The sequence below is a fragment of the Bos taurus genome, chromosome 27 (assembly GCF_002263795.3).
Source record: "Bos taurus isolate L1 Dominette 01449 registration number 42190680 breed Hereford chromosome 27, ARS-UCD2.0, whole genome shotgun sequence".
In the NCBI taxonomy this organism is placed as follows: Eukaryota; Metazoa; Chordata; class Mammalia; order Artiodactyla; family Bovidae; genus Bos; species Bos taurus.
Window position 1 is genome coordinate 13,403,800 of NC_037354.1, and position 20,828 is coordinate 13,424,627.

Sequence of the window (20,828 nt, forward strand, 5' to 3'; positions counted from 1 at the left end):
ATGTTAACCTGCAGAGTGCTTGTTTGTCTTATATAATATACTTAAATCCATCCTGAGGACCATACCTTAGTGATATGAGCACACACAAAAAAAGACATTTTCTTTGGGTATTGCTGCTAGTGCTGCTGCTGCTGCTAAGTCGCTTCAGTCGTGTCCGACTCTGTCCAACCCCATAGACGGCAGCCCACCAGGCTCTGCCGACCCTGGGATTCTCCAGGCAAGAACACTGGAGTGGGTTGCCATTTCCTTCTCCAATGCATGAAAGTGAAAAGTGAAAGTAAAGTCACTCAGTCGTGGCCGACTCTTCGGGACCCCATGGACTGCAGCCTACCAGGCTCCTCTTTCCATGGGATAAGAGTACAGGAGTGGGGTGCCATTGCCTTCTCCCCTTTGGGTATTGGCAGGTCTTAAAAAAGTCTGTATGATTACCATATTGCAATGATATGCTAAGTTGCTTCAGTTGAGTCGGACTCTGCAACCCCATGGACTGCAGCCCACTAGGCTCCTCTGTCCATGGGATTCTCCAGGCAAGAATATCAGAGTGGGTTGCCATGCTTTCCTCCAGGGGATCTTCCCAACCCAGGGATCAAACCTGTGTCTCTAACATCTCCTGCATTGGCAGGCAGGTTCTTTACCACTATTACCACCTGGGAGGCCCATGATTACTGGATCACATTCTATAATTTTAAGTTCACAAGAATCATGTCCTTCTATTCAAAATCCTAACAAAACGACAACAGTGTGTAATCCAGAACATGAAAGTCAGATAGGCTGGGGAAATGTCAGTAATAAAGAAGACGGTTATGATGATGTAGTCATGTGTATAATCATTCATCAGGCGACATTCTGGTTTTCTTGTTCTGGAAATGGTGTCACACACTCAGAAGGACTTTTAACCCAGCCGTGTGTGCCGTCTTGACAGTGCTCATATCTGAATGTCACGATAGGTGGGAGAGAAGGCCACGGAACCCTAAGATGCAAGAGTCAGCATCCCCTCTGTCTTTAGAGAAGCACACTAATTCCTTTTGCTGGGCCTTGCTAACGATTCACTCTCAGCTAATTTTTTTAATGGTGTTGTTTTTTTTTTCTCCATGTAAAATAATTTTGCGACTCTGCAGTTACAACACATTGCTATAATTAATGGGACTTGCTTTCTACTTGGATGCTCAAGAAGCCTCAGTGCCACATGGAAATTAAGAAGCGGTGAGGCGGGGCTAAACAGCAGAGCAAGGACAAAGATGAGAAATTGTCTTCAAACTGAGGACTACAAACAGCGAGCACATGAACAAAAAGAAAAAAAGAAAAGTTTTCCCAGGTTATGGAAATATTTAGGCAGAAGCGTCGCCCTTTAGTTTTGATTTACCATATTGCATTGCTAATGGGAGAGATGAAAGCATTTTTTTTTTCCATTCGCTCTATTGGAACTAAAGTATATTTTGAATATTTTCTCCTTTTTTCCCCTTAAGATGCATTCTCCTTGTCCATTAATGTGCGTGGGAGAAGCATTTGTTATCATTTTTTATTATTTGACTCACGTTTCTTCCCTTGTCATTGCTTCAATGTGCTTGAAGCGGGATCTAGGAGAGAGTTCAAACCAGACATTACCTGCTGTGACGCCCCATCAGCTGTGATGGTTTGATACGTGGATTTATCCGTAAGCCTTGCCCAGTGGTCAAGGGCAGTTATCTAAAGCCTGTCCCTCATAGCTTTCTTTGAGATGGCTTGAACTTGTCTCTTGGTGGTAACTAGCAAGATGCTTTTTGCATGCTTTCTTGCTTTTAAGATACTTCGTGGAGGGCTTTGGACGACAAGTGTTTCCTGTAGAGTGTCTGAAGTTGCTGGTTATGTTCAAAGCCTTCACTGTTCCTCCTGGGATCACAGGAGAGAGAACCTGGGAGAGTCTCAGAAGCAGGATCTGACAACTAGGAGGTTGCTGGAGAGGCGCTGATTCTTTAGACTTGTTGCCGAAAACGGGCTCAAGTGCAGTCAAAAATGCAAACTCCTGGGCTCCCAATCTCAGGTATTCCCACATGGTAAATCTGGAGAGAGGCCCAAGAATGTGCATTTTAAATGAGGGTTTCAGATGAGTCTAATTCAAGTACTCTGGGGTGCTTGGTTTAGCTGTTGGGGTAGCGGAAGTACCACAGAGCTGTCTCTTCTCCTAAATTCAGGTTCTGAGAGAAGATGTCATCCCTTGGGTGTGTTATATTCATAGGCTAGCAATGTAGTTGAGAAAACAGTGAAGATTCCCTGTGAACATGGCATCGTGTGCTTACGCTTTCACCTCCACCCTGTCCACACACAGACACCCCCTTCCTACCTCCTTGGCTCTAAATACCAAAGCTGATAAGATATTAAAGTAATAGAAAAGAAGCATGACAAATATCTCTGTGGCTGAAAAATGAAACAGAAATAAACCAGTTAAGTGAACCGGAAGTGAGGACCTACTGAAGTTTGGTAGGAAAGCAGGCAGGAGCAGGCAGGAATCTGTCTCCGGCTGGATGCCCAGGGCTAACAGTGATCCATCAAAGGCTTGGACCTGAGCCAGTCTCTGAGCTTGAAACCAGGGACTGCAGAGTAGCAAAAGGAAGCTGGGAAAAACGGTCTCCCTAGAAAACTGAGTATGGGAGGAGGTCGGATGAAGCAGACTCAGCCTGCTAGCCAAGACCTGAGCCCACATACTCCCTGACCTGGAATTTGGATGTGTAATATTGCCAGCTCTGTAACAGAACAAGAGCTCCAAGCTACTGACCTGGTTCTGGACTCGGGTTACGGGGGGCTGGGTGAAGGCAGCAAAATGCTTCAAAACAGGGAGATATGAATGAAGAAAGAGAGAATATATATGGAATACTATTCAAAAGGAATATGCAAATCAAAAGCCCAAGATAGATAAGTAACATTAATGCTAAGCAAGTCAGTAAAAACAGTGTTTGGGAGATGAATCTACTGCATATGAAGTAAAAATAATTAGTTTTAAATAAGCATGTTAGTTATCCTCAAAGTGACGAGGGAAGGGATAGCATTCGTAAAGAATAAGAAACTATGAAAACAAATTCAACAGAGGAGAGCAAAGTATGTGAAAAAGTGCTGTTAAAAATTCTGAAAAATATGGTCCGAAAAAACATGAGATAATCTCTAGATTCAACGTAGTTGGAGAAAAATAGTGAACTGGAAGTTAGGTTTAAGAAATTCAAAGAGAGCATAAAGAAATAGAGATTGAAAAAAAATATGGGTGAACAAATAAGAAATATGGAGAATAAATTAATCGCCTACAAGTTTGGAGAATATCAGAAAGAGAAAGATAGAAATAGACAAAAGCAGCATTCAAAGAGATTAGCACTAAGGATTTTCCAGAATTGAAGGATGACATGTGCAGAGCAGGGAAAAATATGCTTTTGATAAGAAAATTTGAAATGTTAAGAATAGAGAAAAAAATGCTAAAGTAACCTGAGAGAGCAGACAGTTTACCTCCAGGGAATCACCTCTCAAACAGAAGTCTTCTAAGAGTATTAACAGAAAACAAAAGATTTTTTTCAAAATGCTTTTGATGTGCAGAGGAAAAATAAGTGATTTTTATTCCCAACTAAACTGTCATTCAGAGTATTTCATTCAAGCTCCTAATGGAAGGAGGTAAATAATCACTCATTTAATAAACACTTTCAAGTGTAGATCCAAGACAGTTTCTGTCTTTGGAGGAGCTTTCAACCAACATGAGAACTCAATCCTGTCAACACTAATTATAGTAAATCTCTTAAATCAAGAGGCCATAATATCAATGAGAATATAACTTAATCCAGTAGCACAAAATTGTCCTAAGGTTGGAATATATTGGCACAGTGAGACAGTTATAGAAGTTGTAAGATCATAGTTGAAGATTTTGTTCATTGTCTTATATACTATATTCCTTCCTGAGTTTAGTTCCTGGAAAAATTTATTCTTGCAAATAAATTTGTTTTCTTCTTTCAGCAAGTGGAAACTATGTAACTTAACATTTTCATTTTTGTTATAGTTGCTAAGAAACTACAGTCAAATTTTGTGCCTATTTGTGGTGATTGGACTTTTTTTGATATCAGATCAGATCAAACCAGGGTTTATTTCCCTAATAGTTCATGATCTCTGCTCCTGGTTGTTCTGTCAAAGTTTATCCCTATTGTGGATGTTGCTTAATTTTGTAAAGTACTTGAAAACTATTCAGAAATGTATACTGACATTAATTTCTTTTAAAAGAATAGTTAAGTAAAATCAACCATTTTTATAACCAATATGAAAAAATACTATGGTTTAAGAAAAATTATTTTTTTAACAATCTAGTTATTTTATGATGTGTCTGCATGAAAAAAGACAAATGAACTTTCTTTTTTAAAAGCATCAACTACATTTCCAAAATCTACCTTGACCCTTTGGGTTTGAAGCAACTCTCTAAAATAGGAATGCTGATTCTGCACTTGCCTAGAAATGTGTTTCACTCAGAACATGTATAATACTGAACTAACCTGAAGAAATGTGCAAAATAAATCCTTATAAAATTTCCCAGAGAATTTTTATTATGGGACTATGTAAAAGCTTTCCTGTTGGGACTTCCCTGGCAGTCCAGTAGTTAAGACTCTGAACTTTCAATTCAGGGGGCACAGGTTCTATCCCTAGTTGGGGACATAAGATCCCACATGCTGTGCAGTGAGATAAATAGATTAAAAAAAAAAAAACTTTGCTGTTTACATCATATATGAAGTAATTGTTCAAAACACACATAGAGACCAAAATCACTTAGAAGAGAGAAAGGTACAAAATAGATATCAGCTTTGCATTTATTTTTTAAAAATCTACTATTACTGTAACTGAAAGATTAAAACAATTTTCAGCTTTCCAGTAATTTCATTTGTGCCGCTTCATTAGATCTCAACCTTTGATGTTGGCTAAACTGGTGGACAATTTTTTTGTTTTGAATACTAATTGGTGACAGACTATTCATCAACGTACCATTTCAAAATATTTAAATGTCTGTTAAGTCCATTTTTTCCATGAGCCTATGGATTTCAGCTGAAATCCTCAGAGGAGAAAGAAGGCAGGCCAACTTTTCCTTGCTTCTGTAACTGTGTTTTCTGACCACAAAGATTTTCAAGCCTCATGACATATTTGAATGGTCTCATCATTCTGTCACTGTTGTCTTTGATTCCAAAAGAGAATGTAGCATTTCAAATGTCGGAAATGTGCTATAGATTTTTTGGCAGCAGAAAAGAAGTCAGTTTAACTTTCGTGTCTTTAAGAAATATATAATGTTATAACCAAAATTAGTCCTCTGAAATTATTTTGCTCTGAAATTGGAAAGAACTAATATACATCTATTATGTTATACATGAACCCTTTGACTGGGAGCCAGATTTGAACATTTCTCTTTACTAGAAATCGACTTTCATATATTCATTTATTCACTTGGCATGAAAAGATAAACAGGCAAAGATGGAAGCAAAAAAAGTTGCATATAGAAATGTTAAGTTAATATAAAGTAAGGTTCATTAGCAGAGAGGTATCATTTACCCGTTTGCATATATGACAGTGAATAAACAAGTGTGTGCAAGTATTTTAATTATCCAAAGTTGCCAATCTATCTAAAAACGGGAAAACTTAAAATACATCAACATAAAATAAATGCTTATTAAAATTTTAAACAATGATCTCGAAGTGAAAATTGACCTAATTTAAATATAGATTTTTTAATCGTGATCTGATATGCTTTTTTTTCCTTCTTCACATCATAAAGTTCACTTATACTAGGCTACTTATAGTCATTTAAAAGGAGTTGTTTGGCATGCATATCATCCTGAGACACCTTATAATAAATCCAATCCCCACCTCCCCAACGTACCATATGTTTAATTAATTAAAAATAAAACTTTTAACTGTACTTGTAAAAGCACCAAGAAATTGTCTCAAGTAAAAAGCACCTGGAGCCTATATTTTAGAATCCCTATGGTTAGTTGCTATAATATTGGTGAAAATTTGAATATTATAGGAAATAAGTAGTCTTAATGCACACCCCAGGAGAAGTTGCTTTTTTCTCATTGGTGTCTCTTTCCAAATATCTATAATGCCTTTTTATTTTCAACAGCTGCTTAATATGTTATATAAGTTAAAGTATGGTGAAGCTTAGTCATATAAAACCTTTTGAGACATCAAGGAATGTGATATTTCTGACCAGCTGCAAAAATGGTAACTTCTTAGAAAAAAATGAGCATCATAAAACAAACGTAGGCAGGGAGCATATTAATCTTTTCCTTCCTTGTATTTTCCCTCTCATATTGCTTTCTGTCTTTTAAACCTCTAACAGAGCTCTAACCTTTAAAAGTTCTTCGAATCAAGCAATTTTTCATGATCTGGCTGTCTCCTGATTGTTTTTATTTCAGTTTAACATTTCTTCTGATACACTACATTTTTTCAAGGTATTTATGAGATTTTATTCCTGAGTTCAGCTCAGGTTAATAACTCATGAGTTAAGTCAGGTCATATGCATGTGACTTTTCTTAGGGTCGCAACTGATTTCCCAAAGTAACTGTAATAATATTATTCCTAGATAGAATTTGTTGTAAGATAAAAAACCTGTCTATACAGTTATACAGCCCGTACTCTAATAAGTGGTATTCCCTATTAATAACATGGAAATGATCTTACTGATCAAAAAAAAAAGAAAGAAAAACTAAGCCTGCAATGCAGGGTTTTACGGTATCTTACAGGGTCTTTACAGCAGCTTTACAAATCCTCACAGTAATGTCTGCATTACTGTCTGCTTCCTTTCTGTGTCTTCATCACAATTGTGTCATTCAGTATATTGTGAGTAAATATGAATGACAAAATACTTAATTCTAAGGTAGTGAATTCCATTTCCAATCTAATATGCAGAATGGAAAACAATAATAGGGAATAAATCTTCAATTTTGTTTCTCATTGATCTGTGCTATGTAAGATTTTAATGTTTATTAGTTTCTCAATAATCAAATATAAAAATCATTATCACCAATGCAGAAAATTATCCAACCCTTTTACTTTGTGCACAGTATACCCCTATCTTGCCTATTCTTTTACAATTAGCTTGCATTCATGTTTGATTGGTTGCTAACATCAATGTGTAAAACAATGACAGAAGAAGTATTCATAAAATATCGTCTCCTAAAGCTAAAAATAGCCAATGCCAGAAATGACTTATTATCCAATAAAAGCTTAAAAATCGCTTTGAGGGGGAAAAATAAGTATTACATGGCCAAATTCAGGTGTCAAGAAGTAAAGACAAAAATAGGTATCAGGAAAAAGAAGAGATTTATATTTTTCTAAATGATAGTTATATTTCATGTAAATTTGGCAAAGAGTTAAAAATCCATGTTCTTAGGACAGAGCCAAAAACAAAAAAGAAAAAAAGCCAAGAAGAGTCCATCATTTTGATGATTTATGTTTCTAACATACTCTTTGAAAATATAGATGATCAAGGACATTTTTAATGTCTTAACTAAATGTTTGATATCTACACATCTCTTCAAAAGGAAGATTTACATTTCAAAATTTGAATTTATACATAAAGACATGTTACAGGTATATGGTTTTTTAATATCCCTAATTTTGAAAAAAACTCTAATTTGGCCTTAAATTAAAATATAAAATGGATTATTATATTATTATTTCCAAAATATTTATCTCTGTAGATGCTCTATGATTTGCCTTGGGAACAAATATTTTTGAAAATATTGGTAAACAAAATCAGGCCAGAAAAGTAGAATATTTCAACCGAAAGTTATAGTATGTCAGATTGTGGTGGACAGTGATGCTGCTGGAGAAGCTGGACAATCCTGTTAGGTACGGCTTCACTTTTATTTTCAGATAACAAGTCAAGGAAACAAGTCAGAGACAGAGAACATATCCAACAGGTTCTCCAGGAGCAACGTGTGTTTACCTGTAGAATTCATAATGTGCCGTACTTACGTGGAAAGAGGGTTTCCGGGTCTACTAGGGGTTCACAGACACAGAACTGGGACCTGTAGGGGAGACAGAAACCAAGAACATAAGAGATGAAAGCCCTTAGAAGTCACATCTCAAAGTGGAGAGGCAAGTTTTCTTATGTCCTATGTACTTCTCCATTTTGGAAGCCACTTTCTTCTAGCATATACATTGTCTGGATGACCAGGAGTTGACTAAGTGCAAGGGAAAAAAGTTGAGTGCCGTAGAAATAAATCTAGTTCTTCCAGGGACTAGCGAGGTTTCATCACTGGACAGCTTGCAGAACAGCTTGGGAAGGTAATTCTAAAATGCATGCAGTGTCACCCGAGAAGTGGCATTTTGGAATAAAACTTTCCCTGTTAGTCTGTTTCTGTTTTGTAGATAAGTTCATTTGTGTTCTAGAAACTAACATAACGTTGTAAATCAACTATACTCCAATTTGGGGGGAAAAATAAACTTTCCCTATTAGACTAGTTGAAACCCAAATTTCTGTGGGCCCTTGTGTATATCTTCATCACCCTTACCCATCTTCATCTTCATGTCTATTATCATCATCCTTTGTTATCTTCTGGTCCTCTCACTGCCAGTCACTCTGAGAAAAAGGCGATAGAAAAGATACCATCCCCAAAGTAAGTGACAGCTTAAAGACACTAATGATTATGCAGTGTCACTTCCCTAAGCCAGTGGCCACGCGAGGAATAAACTTAAGCCCTGGCACAATACACTCATCCTTCTAGATCAGAGTTTCTCCCCTTATTACATGCTGTATGTATGACTTTGAAAGATAAAATAAATAGGAGGTGTATTGTCTTAATTCCCATTTGTTGCTGGGTGCTCTCCTGAGAATTCCCAAAAGAATCCAGAAGAGAGAACTTCTGTTAGTCAGTGTTTAGCCTCTGGCCATAACTATCTTCAGATTCAGAGCAGTAAGGACGAGCAAGAAAGCGAAATGTGAGAATCAAAGAGAACTGAGATGTCTGCTCTCGCATTCATATGGATCTGTTCTATATTTATGCTTATTAGGATTCTTTTAAAACAAAAGAAAATAAAATGAAATGAGCTATGAGGAAAAGAAACACTCAAAGCTGTTTCCAATCAGCAGGGAATATTCATATTCTTGATTTGCAGCTTATGGAGGTCTGAATCAGCTAGCCAAGGTCCTCCCGACCATGACTTCAGGGGCTGTAATGGCCCTTCAGAATTCCCAGGTTCCCGCTGAAGTTCATCATCCTGGATTACCATTGGTTGAAGGTCGGATTTAAATGCCAGCTTTGCAATTTTCTTCTTAGGCAATTGCCCTGGGAGATGAATCCCACTGAGGTTAAGAGGAAACTGTCTTAAGATAACTTCCTAAATACGTCCTGGTAAAATATCCCTCATCTCCAAGCTCAGTCTTCTCTTTTTTTGTCTACATAAAAACTATTTGTAATGCAAATGCAGCCCTCTGTCATAAAACACTTCTGAAGCCAGGCAAAATTCTTTAAATGCAGTAAAGGTGCCTACTTATCAATGGGTAGCTATACTTTTGTAAAAATCCCTTTTACAGGAGTGTAAGCTGTAACATTAGAAGCTGCTAAGGCCAAGTAAGCAGTGGGCTGTAGTTCTTTGCAAATGGCATCATGAGGTGAAGTTGCATCTTTTGAAACCGAAACACATGAATTCTGTGGTGGCCTGGAAGGCGTCCCTGCGTTACTTTGACCTATTGTCACATCGACATCGCCGCTTCTGTTGTTGGCTTCGGGTAACCTCATAATCAAGTCCCTGCTGCCTTAAAAATTAATTATGATAAGAATTTCTTTTCAGTTCAGACTGTTCAACAATGCCTCACGTGCAGGCTGCAAATTATGAAGTGTAAATTAGGGCATCACTGAGCAGGAAAGATCCCAAGGAACCAATATAAGAATTCTCTCTGGATTTGGTGGAGACCTGGAAATCATCCCTTCTGGAGGAATCACTTGAAATTAGAATCTTAGAATTGACTTGCCATTCAGGTTCACTGTGTATTGGGCTGAACTTTCTTGGGGAAAAAAATGTGCTAAATGTATGCGAACAAATTTTTAAATTTTGCCTCTCATAGTACAATTCCTTATTAAAAAACATAATCACTTACAACTGCCATGCACAATTCTCAGCAAGCCACTTACATATTAACTTATTTAATACTTATAGCAACTATGAGGTAGGTGGTATTGGTGCCCCATTTTACAGATGATGCAACTGAGGTTCAGAAAGTAAGAGATGGGGAGGTCACAGAGCTAGTGTCAGCCAGTCTTGCTCCATAGTCCTTGCTCCCAGTTTCAAAATTATGCTGCCTTAACAATTTGGCTCAGTTCCTGCTGCTACTGCTGCTGCTAAGTCGTGTCCGACTCGGTGCAACCCCATAGACGGCGGCCCACCAGGTTCCCCCGTCCCTGGGATTCTCCAGGCAAGAATACTGGAGTGGGTTGCCATTTCCTTCTCCAATGCATGAAAGTGAAAAGTGAAAGAAGTTGCTCAGTCATGTCCCACTCTTAGCGACCTCATGGACTGTAGCCTACTAGGCTCCTCCATCCATGGGATTTTCCAGGCAAGAGTACTGGAGTGGGGTGCCATTGCCTTCTCCTCAGTTCCTGAACTCTCCTTTATTAAATGTACAAAGTAGGCAGTAAATAGTTTCTAAGGTGTGCTGAATGAGATTACTTTAAAGATTAATTTTCCACACATCAAACTTCAGGAACACCAGTCATCCATTTCCCAAGACGTTCTGAGGTCTGAAGGAAAGAATCAAGCGTGCGCTTGGTGGGTTTTCCTTTCTGATGGCCCTTGGGCTTTAATCCCTTCCCTCTGCTTCACCATTATCAATCATTTTGTTTGTTTTCCATCTTCTAAAATTTGTCAACATCCTTTTCTGCTGTCATTGCATTTCCTCTTCCCTTTGTTCATGTGCGTATGAATTTAAAATTTTTCTTTACTGTCATTTTATTTTCAGAGTATGAAGTATTTACAGAAGAAGAGGTGGGGAGAGGGTTATGAAGAAGATATTAGTTATTTCTTCACATCCTTAAAACCCTTTCTTCCAGATCACCTTTTATTTGCAGAAGTTAAAGTTTAGTCCCAAATAGCTCTGAATATGAAATCCATAATGTGAAAGTTTTCACAGCTGTGGTCAATATGGCTGCATTATTCTTCCAGACTGCTTGGCGATGTCCAGTGTTCTAAAAACTGCTCACTCCAAAGGCTTGAAAAATGGAGTTAATGAAGTTCAGTGAAATAAACTGAAAGTTAAAAATCAGCAGTGAGCAAGGGAACAATACCACTACAAAACACTCGTGTTTTCTAAAATGTCTGCAAAGCTTCATATGTTAATACTTCAAATTCCAAGATGGCCAATTTATTTTTAAAATAAGAAACACCTGTTTATCATCAACCATAATAATAAGATGTTTAATTTTGAGAGAATGTTTTTGGCAGTTGCTAATAAGCCATACTTTAAGATTTAAAATAGTTTTAATATATTCTAATGAGCTACTTATAAGGCATGAGGAAGAACATTTAGATGTTTCTTGACTTTCACTGATATTCAGTGACTATTAAACCTATACTTTACATTAACTTTAGTCATTCTTTACCCATATTATAGTTAGTGGAAAAAAGATACTTAACAGTTCTATTACTTTATCTTATGTGTTGTATTACTCAAGGAAAATTAAGGCAGGATTATCAGTGTTCCACAAACATATTCCTGAAAAAGCATTTTTACTTGTAAAATTATATGAGAATTAAAATGAAGTATATGAAAAAGAAACCCTACAGTAAATAAGCTAAGGATTGTCATTCAATTATATTTTAAATTGTTAACTAGTCCAATTCTTCCTACTTTTTTTGTTTGCAATTGGTAATAGTCTACAGCTAAATAGAATAAGTTAAAAATTTTTAGAAACATTAAAAGTGGCAATTTAGCAGCACTTTCTGAAAAAGTAGAAAAAGCAAAAATGTAAATGGAATATTTCTTATCAATTTCAGTGTAAAAATATCTTAATAAATCTTAAATGTCAATTTGCATTTTCATTTCTCAGATTTGAAGCTTTCAGTCTTTTAAGTCTTTTTCCCTAGCACTTTATTTTCCCTGTTGATTTATATTTGTACACAATTTTGTTCATTTTGACCGTTTAATTGCTGTTGTCTCTGATTTAGGCCTGAATTTTTTAAAATGTACATGACCAAAAATTTTCAATGTAAGAATATTCAAAATAAGTGTTTAATTTGAAGATTTTGCACAAATTTTGCCATGTTACTATCCTTAAAAGAAATAATGAATGGACAAAATTAATATAATCTGCTTAAAATGAGCTAAATTGACCTGTTTTTAATTTAATTCCATAGAGAAGTGAGTATGTTTGCTAGGGGCAGGATCAGCTATCAACATCCTCCTACCTCCAACCACAGACTTGCTTTTTTTTGTTTGTTTGTTTGTTTGTTTGTTTTAACAATCAAGGTTAAGAGGAATTTAAAAGGAAAGAATAATAATATAGAGAAGAATGCCATTTTTATGAGTTAAAGTTTTGCTGACATTATCTCCTAAAATCACCAGTTATGACTTAAATGAAAGAGCAGATACATGCATAACTAAATCACTTGGCTGTACGCCTGAAACCAATACAACATTGTTAATCAACTATACCCTAATTTCTGGAGAAGGGAATGGCAATAAAACAACATAAAAACACTGGAAATTTATTTACCCAAGAATGTTATGTTATTCACAAGGTAATGGTTACTGGCACAATAGAGTTTTTACTTTAATCTGTATTATTAACATTTTATCCATCATTTTCTTAACTTGAAACAATCAACAGAACAGTAAAATAAGGTATAATGTGTTAAGAAAAATATATTATGTAAAAACTATATCATTTTGATGATATGGCATAACATAGATAGGAAAGATATCTGAGATGTTATATCAAAATTGAGTGCTTGTACATTGATCCTTATTTTTAGACTTTTTTGAGAGTATCCACTTGCTACATTATTTTGCTTTTAATAATGAAGATAATCATCTAAGGAAATAAACACTTGACTCATTAACTCTTTATTTTTCTTTCCAGACTAGCCGTTGTACTTTTAAGTAATGGCTTCAGAAAATAAATTTTATATAATTTAGGGGATTATGTGAACTGAATTACAGTCTCTGGAGTGATCAAGGAATTGTTTTTTATTGTTTTAAATTTCTTTAAAAAAAAAAAGATCAAGCAATCCATATCATTCCGCTTGCCTAAGACAACTACTGAAAACATTTGTATTTCTTACATATCCTAAAGGCTGATCTTGTCTAACTCATATTAACCTACTCTGTAAGGATCACAAATCTTCAGACAATCTCCTATATCTAAGTAATTTATTTTCTGTCAAACATATAAAACAAATCTTGGTAAAACATTCCATTAGAAAGGGAGAGAGTTTGGAGGAAATTTTTCCGTGGTGGTATGCCCTGCATTTTCAGGAGTGTCTGATGAAACACAGATGTTTCAAAGTGCCCACAAGGATGGTTAGTCAAGACCAGATTGATCCCTGGTTAATCTCTGAAACCTCTTGCTTCCATTCTTTCTATCAAAATATATTGCTTTCTTTTGCTGAATGAACTCAACTGAGTTGGCCACAAAAGAGTTGAATCAAAAACACTCAAAGTGGAAATTGAACATGTTAGGATTTCTGCAATGGTTTATTATGCATTTCTTTCCAAAATGTTCCAAATGTAATTTGGTTTGGGAGTAAATGTCTCTTTTACTTTAAGCAGTGCCAGTATTTACACATGGACCATCAGTTCAGTTCTCATGGATATTTTGCAGTATTCTGACAAATAATGGATTTACCGGAGAAAGTAATTGGTTGCATGGGTAGCTTAGCTCCTTCCACATTCCAATATTGGACAACCATGGAGAATGCAGTATTTTATCTAGTGTTTAATCTTTGACTTAAAAAAAAACTAATGAAAGCAGTTACACTGCCCTAGAAAAAATTTTTAAATCAAAGAAGTGACCTGAAGATAGTTAATACAATTACCAAGGTAATGACGAAGGACTGTCACACCACCATTGACACTTAGGTAAATCTCTTTTCAGAAACATGAAGAAAAACATGAGGGGATGGATGCTTTTTTCATCATTTTCATTGTGCTGTCAATTTCCTTTGTACAACTAGAACCCTACTTTTACCAGAAGTTAGAATAAAATAGGGATTAATTTAGTCATTAATGTCCTTTGTGGTAAACTAATTGTATTTCAGAATATGTAGACCTTATTTCAATATCTTAATATCTTTTGGGCCCAGATCACTTTCTTTAATATGAAACAAAAACCTGTTATTATCTCATTACTTGATCCGACAAGCATTTTAAAACTTTATGTGATTTTGAACCTAGGCTTAATACTTTGACAAATATAATTTAAAATATTAAGATTAATTGTTAAATTTACAGAATAATTCACAATCTTCTAAAGAGAAAATAAAATATCCCCATGTTCATTATCTGTTGAAAAATATTGAATTTCCAAACATGTTTCCAAAATATTTGCCTTTCAGTTTTGCATATTTGTATTTCTAATTTCTTTCATGCTGAGGCATCTGTTCATGATTTCTAGCTTATTTTCAAAATCTTTTTGTGTTACTGTTCAGATTTGATATTTAAATTCTTTATGTGCTGAATGACTTCTAGGGACCCAGTCAGTAAGACTTTTCAGATTCATAAATTTTTAAAAACATCATCGTGGGTTTTTTTCACCTGGGAAAATATTCCACTTTTGACTTATACTCGTTGAACAGAATCTGTGTTATAACTTTTGTTTTGTTTTGACGTTTGCACATTCAGATGTATTTGTGATGGAGATCACATTTCTGAAAAATTATTTTTTTAAATATAGCCTTAATTCCAGAATATAGAAGTGAAACCTTAAACATGCAAAAGGGAGTTTCCGTTTGCTTTGAGGGAGGGGTGGCCATATTTTGAGAAGAACTTCTCCTTTGGGAGAGAAAGGAAGCCGGGTTCCCCAGGATGGAACTTGCTTGGCTCCCTTTTCAGCAATGGAATTGCTACTCATTAAGGTAAAAGCCAGGCTGTGGTTTGGGTTATATGTGTTTTCTGTTAATTCACTTAAAAAATGCTTTCCTTCCATACATATTCCTTGTAAACTATAAGTCTACAGGATAATATATATACCCATCTTTATATATGGCCTTAGAAAATGACATAGATAAATATCACTTTGTGCTAAAAATAAGCCCATAGTAATAAAGAGGTCAGTCCGGAGTCACAGGGTACATAAAACAGACTGGATTTTGAGTCATGACATCTACACAGACTGCAATACTGCTGAATTTTCATATTAAGAGATTTTGGCTGAAGGAATTCAGACACATACACAGTATGGCCCCAGAAATCTTGCCAAGAAAAGTTGAGTTTAAAATGTAGGGGAACTGATCCAAGAATAGGCCTCAAACATGTTGCATTCATTACACGCAGCTGTGTACATGAGAAGTGACTTTTTATCCCCACCTACCAAAACCCTATCCAGAGCTGTCACTTTTTTTTTTTTTTGCCAACTTGCTGACCTTTCTCTTCCCACAAAAGGGAAATGTGATTGACAGATGATTATTCAAAACATTTTGGCAATAAAAAAAAAAAAGCATGCTAATGTATTTGCTCTAAATACAACACATTTTTAAAGAGACATTTCTTACGAGCTCAGTTTTTGTGAGTAAATATTAACTAACCATTGTTATGGAGAAAACCAGCCTGGAGAGAGAAAGCTGGTGGATACTGCAGTGGGTGCTTTTGGAATATAAAGATTTGGAGGTACTCAGGTTACCTAGGTATGATCAAGAAACTTGGCAAAGAAAGAAAAACACAGAAACCCGTGTCCATAGGCCTGGAAGAAACAAATGTCAATCATGACACATGAGCAACGGTTGAGCCAGGTTTTACGGGAGTGGAGGGAGCATTGAGAAATCGCTAACCAGTATGGTTGGAGAAGGCAATGGCACCCCACTCCAGTACTTTTGCCTAGAAAATCCCATGGAAGGAGGAGCCTGGTAGGCTGTAGTCCATGGGGTCACTAGAGTCAGACATGACTGAGCGACTTCACTTTCACTTTTCACTTTCATACACTGGAGAAGGAAATGGCAACCCGCTCCAGTGTTCTTGCCTGGAGAATCCCAGGGACAGGGAAGCCTGGTGGGCTGCCGTCTATGGGGTCGCATAGAGTCGGACACGACTGAAGTGACTTAGCAGCAGTAGCAGCAGCAACCAGTATGGTTATCTGGTTAGGTTACGTATTCCCTGCTTCTGCTTCTCACACCACTGCTGGTTGATGTTCCCCCATTTTATCTGCAAACCTAGCTTCTCCAAAACAGGATCTGATCAATGGATTCTAGTCTCCATCTAGTACAGAGTGCAGCCCCTGTTGGTCAGAGCAATCCTGACAGACATTTACTGGATGCTGGCCCTGCCAATAGTTGGTTTTCTTTGGGTCAGCTTTTAATTCCATCAATCACTTGCAGACAGAGTTCCAGGAATGATGCCATGAAGCCAAAAACAGGGATCTTTGGAAAGCTTTGTGTGACTTGTGCAGCCCATATATTTTATCATAAATGCGTACATTAAAATAACAAAGATTTTTTTTAAATATATGATGCCTTTAAAAAATATTTTACTCTGCTAAATTTTCCAAGCAGAATATTTTAATTTCTCCAAGAGGAAGTACATAATACTAAAGAAAATAATAAGGGGAATGATTTGTATCATTAGTTTTCCTGACTCTGATGGAAACTAATTCTTATGAAGGGCATTGGACTGATATAAGTGCTTCCCTGTTCCAGTAAGCACAGTGGATAAGTACTGTTTAGTCTGGGTGCAAATATGTCTGGCACACAGGGAGTAAAGTCTAATATTTCCCAGTGCTAGGAAATATATTCTGTCTTTTGACCCAATAGATCCTGAGACAACTTCTTCCAAAGACTCTAACCAACTCCATTTTTTTTTTTTTTTTTGGTGAAATATATTTGGGGATTTTGTAACTGTTGATATTCCAGAAACAGGAGGCTAATCTTTGCATCTTCCAGACTCAGAGTTTTTGCCAGTTAACATATAACCAAATGCATCTCAGAAATAATAACACTGCCTCTGTTTCTAAATTCTACTCCAATTCCATAATATCATAGGACTGTTAAGCATTGCTTGGCATTGTTGGACATTAATAACCTACTCTAATTTTTATTTGTGTCCATGAAAATTGTTTAATTTTAGCTTTTAACTCAGTGATTGAGTGCTACATTATGAAATTTATTTCCAGGCACATATATAAATTGCATAAGCAATTTCTTCATGTGATATAAATGAGTATGATAAAAATAGAAATGCTTAAATACTTGTTTTAACTTATATCACACCTACAGTTTAAGTTCTTTAGATCCAGTATTAGTTTTTTAAGTAATTTATTGCCTACAGTGATTAATTGAATTAACATTTCTGTTAGTGCCAAGGAGTAGAACTGTTTTGCCTTACCAATACAGATCAAATTCAAATGATTGGCCTTGACATTTTGCAAATTTATAAACCTTTATTACTGTAGGATCAAGTCATTATCTAACAGCTACAGTTGGTAATTAATCCATAGTTCAAATTCAGTTCAGGTAGACCAACTTTATTCAGTGTCTACACATAGTTAATACTGTGAGAGATTGAATGTTGAATGAAATATGAACCCTGCTTTTGAATTTCTAGTATATTTAAGTCCTATGATAAATACGTTTCATAGATTATCTCATTTAATTTTAACAAAAATCCAGTGACACAGGTATTATATTATTTTTAATTTACATACATACACGAGGCTCAAAAATGGCAAGCGGTTTACTCAAGATCACACACCTAGTAAGTGGAAGAGGCAGGATTTTTTTTTTCCTCAATGTGTGGCTTGCAAGATCTTAGCTCCCCAAGCAGGGATCAAACCCCTGCCCTCTGCACTGGGAGCACAAAATCTCAACCACTGGACCCCCAGGGAAGTCCCAGGAGACGGAATTTGAACTCAGGTATGAATGTACTTGAGGACTTTATGACTGTTCATATTTCACAAACGGGAGGATAATCTTTGCATCTTCCAGACTCACAAGAATTTTTGCAAATTAACATGCCACCAGTGCCTGTCAGAAATAATGATGCTGCCTCTGTTTCTATGTTCTTCTCCAATTCTCTAGTTTTAAGGCAATATGTAGAATGCAATAAGTGTGATTTTTATGTTTTCTTAATTTGATGACTATGCAATAATCAAGCATATTATTGATTGATTACTGACATCTAGGCTGCAGTCCATGGGGTCTCTAAGAGTCGGACACGACTGAGCGACTTCACTTTCACTTTTCACTTTCATGCATTGGAGGAGGAAATGGCAACCCACTCCAGTGTTCTTGCCTGGAGAATCCCAGGGACTGCAGGGCCTGGTGGGCTGCCATCTATGGGGTCGCACAGAGTCGGACACGACTGAAGCGACTTAGCAGCAGCAGCAGCCACCACAGGACAGGAAAGCTTTCAGGTCAGGAAGAGGAGACATCTAAGATGAGACTGAAAGAAAAATAGGACTTAGCTAAGAGAAGATGGATGCTAGTCCAAAGATTAGGCATATCCTATGCACGGTGCCAGAAATTGTCACTGTGATTGAAAGTTCAAGGAGATGTGAAGTCACAGAGTGTCTCATCAGCTCTACTTAGGAATTGGGATGTTTATCACAATGGCAGTGGGGAGTCATTCAAAATTTTTCTGTCAGGAAATTGGTATGATGATTTGTGTCTTTTTGAAAGATTTTTCTGAATGGAGTATGAAGAATGTGAGAGGAAGGTAAGAATAGAGGCAGGTATGATATTACATCCAAGTGAAAAATGATGGTTGCATCAACAGAGGTAGACATCGTAGAGATGAAAATTGTGAAAATGGTGGAGGGCCTATGGGTTGATTCAATGTAGGGAATGGGGAAGGCGGTGCCAATAAAAGAAACAGCTTCCAAGTTTCTTGAGCATTTGGATGGACACAGATTTTTTTGTTCACTGACTCCAGGAACCCAGGAAGAGATGGAAGCTTGTAGCAGATGATTATTTTATTTTATTTCATTTCATTTTTTTTAAAGGAGAACTACTCAAAGTCAGGGTTTTGGTTCAACTGTGATGAGGTCTTTATTTTTATATTATTTTATTTTTTTGGCTGCATTGGGCAGCTTGCAGGATCTTAGTTCCCTGACCAGGACTTGAACCTGGGCCCTCAGCAGTAAAAGTGTGGAGTCCTAACCACTGGACCACCAGGAAATTCCCCAAAGATGATTGTATTAGCTTTGAACATGTTGCATTTTAGATGCCTGTAGACATCCTGTTGAAGCCATTGAGTGATTGGCTATGAGTCTGGTAGGCAATTGGAATTAAAGGAACAGCATCCAAAATTCTTGCTTGGAAAACCCCACAAATGGAGGAGCCTGGTGGGCTACAGTCCATGGGGTCGCCAAGAGTCAGATGTGACTGAGCGACTGGCACTTTCATTACTGGTCAATTAGGCCTTGCCAGGTGGCAGTGGTTATGGAAATCAGAGAGAAATAAAAGGCAGGGGGTTGGGCGTACAGAGAGAGACAGAAAGGAAGAATGCAGTAAGTGGTGGGGGGCGACCGAAGAAGGACGTCTAGACAGAGGGAGTGATGTGACAAAGTGACAGGAAAGGGGGAGAGGTGTATGTGAGAAAAATCCTATGTCAAGTGCAAGGTAAGACTAAGATGGTTCTCCTGGATAATGGTTGGTGATGCGGTTTATTCTGTAGTCAATAGGGAACCAGTGAGGCTTTGAGCGTGGGAGGAGCATTTGCTAATAAGTCATTGGAAGGTCTGACCCGAGTGTGGACTGGAGTAGGGATGCAAGGACCGTGGCGCAGGCTGTCGATGCATCTAGGGTACATGTGAAGAGATTGAGAAATTGGGTAGGATTTATAAGGAAATTTAAAGAAAAAGCATGGATGCAGGAGGTACTTCTGAAAACAGAAGTCTTCCCACTACTTCTGACCCAGGGACAGGAGATGACTATTCAAATGGTAACAACTTGGAGTTTAAAAAAAAAAAAGAGAGAAAAAAATCAGAAGAGGGATCTGGTTTCCAGAAATCTGTATCTTGTATGTTATTTAGAACTTAATGATCATACTTCTTAGAATTAAAAATAAAAGAATAGTGTATCCGTATATTTTATTTTTAAACTTGCCTTTTTTCCCTGTTTTCCTGGAGCTTATAAGACTCTATTCCAGAGATTAGACCAGATGATATTTTTCTTTTCCTGTGCACTACAAGAAAAAATAAAAAGGACTTAGAAATCCATTTGGAAAGAAAGTCAAATGAGAGAACTCAGTAATCCTTACCAAGAGTGGCAGTCCTTCGTCCTAGCTGGGCTGGACCACTGTGGGGCAGGGGAAGAAGGGGGTGGTGAGAGCAGCCACAGGAGCTGAACAGAAGGTCTGAGCACATCAGTTCCTCAGGAGTCAGTACAACAATGGATAGAGAAAAGATGTGCGGCATTTCTATGGGAAGCCCTGGGACACAAGTTGTTCTTTCGTTGGCATCTCTGAAGTCTATAAAAATATAATTCTGGCTATATACCAAGAAGCATCTGATGCAAAGTCAAACACATCAAGAAGGCTAAATGCCATTTTCGCTCAAGTAACTGTCTGTGCTGGGGGGCGAGGGGAGGTCTTTCCATGGTTTTTGGTCCTCATCAGTTCCGTGGTTTTATGGAAGTTCTGGTCTTGTTCGGAAGAGTCCCTGCAAGACTGAAAGCTATTTCTCTTCAACTGTATT

General features: G+C 37.0%; 1 protein-coding gene and 1 non-coding gene across 9 annotated transcripts in view; one reads left to right on the forward strand and one right to left on the reverse strand.

Moving 5' to 3' along the window:
* TENM3 (teneurin transmembrane protein 3) overlaps positions 1-20,828 on the forward strand; it is a 1,022,495-nt gene that overhangs the window by 651,856 nt on the left and 349,811 nt on the right. The window lies entirely within an intron of this gene.
* On the reverse strand, positions 19,236-19,308 carry TRNAK-UUU (transfer RNA lysine (anticodon UUU)). The gene has a single exon. It is a non-coding gene; the product is annotated as a tRNA-Lys (tRNA).